The sequence below is a fragment of the Watersipora subatra genome, chromosome 5 (assembly GCF_963576615.1).
Source record: "Watersipora subatra chromosome 5, tzWatSuba1.1, whole genome shotgun sequence".
In the NCBI taxonomy this organism is placed as follows: domain Eukaryota; kingdom Metazoa; phylum Bryozoa; class Gymnolaemata; order Cheilostomatida; family Watersiporidae; genus Watersipora; species Watersipora subatra.
Window position 1 is genome coordinate 30,714,617 of NC_088712.1, and position 6,592 is coordinate 30,721,208.

The window sequence follows — 6,592 nt, forward strand, 5'->3', positions numbered from 1 at the left end:
CCTACATCTCCACCATCAGGTTGAACCAGATTGTGGCACTTGGGACACACAAAAGTTTGCACTGTAAACCAATGTACTATGTAATGTAATGTTTATAATCAAGGATCTAACTATAAAACTAGTACCAAATATGTACCTATAATTGTAATGATCCTCTGTTTTAAGGATTATTAACTATAAGTGCTGGATTGGTGGTTCAAGTAGTTGGTTTATGATTTGCGAATTTAGAAGACTGTATACGAGGTGTAGATTTAATGCTGAGAATTAGACTGGTTTGTTTTAGCTGAAAACTTAAAAACAGATTATATTTATTAAAAATTCAAACTTTCAATAGAAAAGGCAATAAAACATAAAATATATAAAGGCTAATCAAATCAATGGCTGATGCTAATTGCGCAAGTCTAAAAATATAAAAAGTAATACAAGAGCAGAGTGATACCTAGAGCGTGAGTAAAATATGGAATTCGAATTCTTTCTGATCTACACAGGCTTATATACGTTTGCCTAATCAGTCAGGCAACCGTCATATCCGTAGATCACAGACAATTGGGCGCTGCAAAACTTCCTAAGCAGAAAGCGAGTAAGTACAAAGAAGCAGATAACATTTATGCTGTGCAGTAAAATAGCAGGTGCTAGGAAGTTGGAATAACAAATCGGCGTGTCAGGCTACCAAGAGTCCAGAAAGCTGTTTCTTAATCATATCAAAAATGGTTAAATAAAAGGGGATGAGTGGTTCCGTAAGAGGTGTATAATACTCTTACGACAGGATGCATAAATACTAATATAGAAGTTGAATAACATGATGAGTTCCTCTGCTTCACAATGACACGGTATTGATGGGCTGTGTAACTAAAGATTACAAATGCTGGGCGCTTCACACCTCCCCAGCCAATGAGTCTCTAGCTCTACATATAGCTTAGAGACCCATTCTGGTTCCAGAATAGTTAAGAATAAAAAGGTATATATGTATATAAAGACAGGTAGAGTATATTAATTTGTGGTACACATTCCGTGTGGTGATGTCAGTGTAGTCTGGCTTCCATAGTCGGATAAAAAAAATAATTGTATAAGAATCATTGTTCGTTCTTGGTAGTTGAGGTTTAAAGTGGTAGTATCAGGATAATTAGCAGTTTCTGGACTATTGGTAATTGACACGTCGGATTTGTCCTTCCTTTACAATAATGGTGCTGTGTCCAGACGGATCTACAATAATAGTGAAGCAGCAGAAAGTATGCAACTAATTAATATAATGTTATAATTGACCTTATAGAAGTAAACCTTATAATCCATATTTTTGCACTACCTCTGTATCAAAAATATTTTATTACTACTTCAAACGGGGTAGGCTATCAAATAGGAATTTATAAAGCTTTTACAAATCAATTCTAAATAAAGGGGTTGTCTACTCGATTCAATGAAATATACTCGATTTTATACATGTATAAAACTAGTACCAAATATGTACATATAATCCTTGTAATATGTAATGTATATAGCCAAGGATCGAACTATAAAACTAGTACCAAATATGCACCTATAATCCTTGTAATATGTAATGTATATAGTAGTGTTGGGCCGGTATCTAATTTAGTGCCGGATCGGATATCCTTGCACTTTTTTATCGGTATCCTCGGTATTTACCATCTTCGGTATCCTTTGCCAACTAAGAAAGTTCGGTATTGTCGGTACTGTCGTTCGATATGTGGTTATCAGTGTCTGTTTAAACTTTAATGGTTTAAACTTTAAATGGTTCAAAGTTTAATGGTTTAAAGTTTAATGGTTTAAACTTTAAACCATAACTGTCTTGAACAACTTTTATCGTTGTGCAAAAAGTAGCCTGTGCAAAAAACATTCTTTAGTCAGCAGTATGTTGTTACGGCAAGAAGACTCCTTGTTTTAGCAAGCCAAAAAAGAAAAGAAAGATGGAAATATAAGTTTCATGATAGATGTTTTTATTGTTTATTCTATTAAAAATATAGTTATTGATACAAACGTTATGTACAATAAAGAACAGATAGATAATGGCAAGGGGCTCTCTTTGTTAAATATACTGAAAGTTTACAGAAATCTTACTATCACATATTGTAATCAGGTAATGTAATCACATAATTATACGCAGTCCAATTAGAGTCCAGTCCCGTTAGAGTCTTTATACATCCTCCCATCTGTGGAGAACTCCCAAACCTTCGAGGCTGGTATCATTATCAAGGTAACGTAATATAATAGTAAATACAGTAAGTGTGGAAATTTTCGTTGCATTTGTTCGCCAATGCGTGCTGAGACTAGCATGCTCGTCAATGAAGCGTTTTAAAAACCTATCCGGACATCTGTATAACCATTTACCGATAGGCTTCCACGAATAAATACCGATCATATCAAACCGGCCGCGGATGACTAGCTCTCACCGAAAATGATTGGTTTCCTCGGATACCGAAAATCTCTCGGTATCGGTAAGAGCGAATAACCCAATACCGGCCCAACACTAGTATATAGCCAAGGATCTAACTATAAAACTAGTACCAAATATGTACATATAATCCTTGTAATATGTAATGTGTATAGCCAAGGATCTAACAATAAAACTAGTACCTACTATGTATGCTAAATTTTTAACTGCTAAATTTTTAACTGCTAAATCAACACTAATCCACCAACATAAATACAAATAAAAATAGACGTAGGCCTGCACACTCACCAGTTACATTATAAGCTTCTAGTAAATCAAAGCATACTACGGAAGTCTTGAGAAAGTCTTCAGACATAAAGCCACAATTGCATGAAGAAGGTGGTATTTCTCTTAAGTTTGTTGAAGATCTAAAATGAGTGAAAAAATATCATTTTCACATAGAAGAATAATTCCAAGTTGTATCCCCTAAAGCTAAAAGGCATACTATGTAAAACTTAATCAGAGATGAAGTCATTGATAAATGCAAATATTTCCTGTATTAGTTTTATGTAACACTGGGTAGTAATAAAACAAACAAACCCAGTTAAGGTGAATGTGAGAAGTTTGGTTGATATTGCCATCTATATTTCAACTGGGTTTCTAGTGCCAATATCTCCTTCATCATCAACAATCCAGGTGACAGATCAACAGATGTTAAAGCTCTTTTAACAGCATGCAGTGCAGGACAGCTAGACGTCAAGTTGCAACAAGAACATCTTAGAGAATTCTGAGCTGATACAGCTACTGTTGAAAACTTGTTCTTGAGCAGAACTAGGACCACACTGTCAATGATTGAAAAGATCTACAACCATTGATATAGCTAGTAAACAATAATATACTAACACACAGATGCCCTAGCTATACGTTCTAGAGGGTAATGAAATTTACGCAGTATCAAGGTAATAGAATTGAAGAAATTAAATTGCTAAAAATAAAGCAAATGGAAATTAAGTGGAAGTTATTATGGAAATTAATATTTCTTTAATAGTGTTAAGAATTTAAATCACAAAAAAGAGCAAGCAAATAGGTTAGAACTAGTAGATTGAATAGCGTACCATGAAAAACTAAGAAACACATAATAATTATAATACCTTAACACCGGAGTCATCATTTTGTGGGTAAGCATGGTCATTTTCATCACTATTAACTGCACACCATTCAGCTGCAGAAAAGGTTGCAAATATATAGTGTGAAGTTAGTTAGCATTAAGCACCAAAATACACAAAAATACCTGCAAAAAGACACTATTTTTGTCTATTCACATTGTCAATTTACAAAGCCGATGTGAGTGACAAAAAACACAACCAATTTTCTGTTATTGGCACTTGAGCCAGCAAAATGCCCACCAACCAAAAATTAAATTCTGAAGTTGGCTATTATCTTGCGGCAAACAGACTTACCTAACATCTATCAATAACAAAACAATCATAGAAAAGCAAATTAATATAAAACCGAATATGTTCAATGCTAATCAGTGCAAGCTTCTTTCAGAAATACCTCCAACTCCCTTAGAGTATGCATCAGAGCAGCAAATACTGAATATAGATAAAATTACAAGATATGTACATATGTTGCCAATAAGCTGAGAGTCGCTAACATACTCTAGATGGCAACATATTTTCTGGTCTTCAGGCTGACTAGCATAAGCTGGATTGCGGATTGCTATTTCAACAGCACTGTCACACGAACAAAATAACAGTCCATTGACTTTGATAATAGCCCTGTAGCAATTCTACAACATATCACATCACCACCTTCAAGTCGATCTTTCATGTTGAATGAAGTTACAACAAATTTCTCATTTAATTAGTTGGTGATCTAATACTGTTGATTTGAGAATTAACAGTTTGACCTATAGCCTACAATAAAATCCAAATGCATCAACAATTAAAATAAAATTATATTTCTGTATACTAATCACATAAATTATTCATGCTCCTTATCCAAATTATGATAGAACTCACTGTAAGCCTTTTGCTTTAGTCATCTAATTCTGGTAGTGCTAACACTCTGGACTCCACCAAGACTATATTTTCACTGCTATTTAGCAGTTTAAAATATATAGTCTTTATAGGAATCTCAAAAGTCTTTCTAAAACAAAACATAATATGACATTAACACAGTAAAGTAATGTGTATTTCAATGCATAAGAGTATACAGATCTTTAAAACATAATACAATACACACATAATGCAACAGACATACTATGAGGTAGCGGCAACTTAGCACATCTTAGATAACAGTAAGCTAAAATAACATGACAAACAGCAATAGGATATATATATATATACAGCAAGCATCCGTAACCCTAAAGCCCAAAAACATCCTTTGTTGCCGACCTAGATCTATGTTAGATACAATGATTTTGCCATATTGCTCAAGCCCTTTGCAAAAGAAGCAATTATTCTCCAAGTAAAGTAAGTAAGTATATATCAAGTCATCCGATGTATGTTCTCAAATATCTTCAATGCTAGTAGGTAGCAATGGGCTATGTAACGGAAACTATAGATTCGTATTCTATAACACAAACTTCCCCATGATTAAACCTGATTAAACATACATTAACTGGGGAGCTGATGTTGAAGACTCCTCGTCCTCATGATGAATAACCCCACCATGTTCATCATGGACTTCACCATGTTCATTCACACTTCTAGCTTTGTCCCCAATGCCTGTAACTACAGCGATGTTTATGTTATTTTGTAGGCCACTTCCAACATTAAATATCGGCTAACAATTTAATATATATATATATATATATATATATATATAAAAGTTTAAGCAAAATCTGGTTATCAGTAAGGAGAAGTAGGTTATCAGTAGTTATCAATAGGTTAACATGTAGAGCTCCTTGTTACAACTTTATAAATATTAAGATCAAACAACGCTAGCACAATAGAATAGAAGCACGCTAGCACTAAAGCACGCTAGCACTTTAGAATACCACTCAGTATGCTACATATACCTGCACTATCGGACTGTAATTCTTTAGACTTTTACTCTTTTAAACGATGATCCTGCTGATCCTGTCTTATTATCCCGTGGGTAAGGACAGTGACGAAACGTAATAGTACCATCTTTTGATAGTACCTGTCGTAAGGAACGGCGCTTTGATCTCACCTACAAGGGTTGTCAGTTTATAATCATTTAGGATAAAAAATCAAAAGCACGTTAACATTAACGTTAACAAAGAAACATCATTCCCTTCCATATATAGAAATTTTATTAATACTGTTATTTTACTTACCAGCTTGTTGTAATCAGACTCTGACATCATCAGCAGCCAGAATACCTGAACTGCAATAAACATATTCATAATTATTATAGTAAAACGTACTCATTTTTACATTACCCTACAACTAGTTTTTATATCATTAATAAGTTGGCGGTCACACAAAAATGTTATATTTACTGAATTTTAATTTTGCTGCATTGAATGCCAGTTAGCAATACAGTGCTAGCAGCAGTAAACTGAAACTGGGCTATAAGATCAAACTGCCATACGCACAACTCCTAATATAATAAGCAAGCGTGTAATAAGGACTCTATAAGACTGTATTTACTACCAATTAATTAAAGCTGTAAAACAACCAAATCTTTCTATTATTATAGGGTTTTGAGCACAAAACTCGCAAAAGTATATGACAAATGAATGAAAATGATTTGGTAGTCTTTGGTAGAAAAAAATTATTTTGGAAATATGGGTGGAAACCAGGGAAGCAAGGAGAACCAGGAAGGTTGCATCAAAAACCAGGAGACTCCGGAATAATCAAGAAAGGTTGTCAATGACAAGTTGTGTTGTAGGCTAAGTATGAAGAATTATTACATTGTAATTACTAATTAGGGGCCATTAGGCCAAGCTGAACAAATAAATAATACTGTTATAAAAAATTTTGATTTCGCCGAAATTCTATTAGTCGAAATACGCATTTGCCGATAGGCCATTGGTCGAAATGGAAGCCTTTCGTCGAAAAGTGTAGTTTTGGTCGAAAATTTAGGCTATTGGTCGAAAACCCAGGTAGTTTAGTCGAGAATATATATATATTTCTTTATTGAATTAAACAAAGAGCCTCTTTTTGCAGGCAGAGGAAAGACCTTAACAGTATTTAAAAATATAGATATAAATGTAATAAAGGGATAAATGAT

At 33.9% G+C, this 6,592-nt stretch overlaps 1 long non-coding RNA gene across 2 annotated transcripts; it reads right to left on the reverse strand.

Moving 5' to 3' along the window:
• Nucleotides 1-279: 279 nt before the first annotated feature.
• Nucleotides 280-5,749, reverse strand: LOC137396338 (uncharacterized). Of its 2 annotated transcripts, XR_010978540.1 has the most exons (6): nucleotides 5,694-5,749; nucleotides 5,412-5,566; nucleotides 5,007-5,124; nucleotides 4,411-4,537; nucleotides 2,987-3,608; nucleotides 280-2,814 (listed from the first exon to the last, which is right to left on the reverse strand). It is a non-coding gene; the product is annotated as an uncharacterized lncRNA (long non-coding RNA). The 2 variants fall into 2 exon arrangements; XR_010978539.1 differs by having other exon boundaries at nucleotides 2,987-4,537.
• Nucleotides 5,750-6,592: the final 843 nt, after the last annotated feature.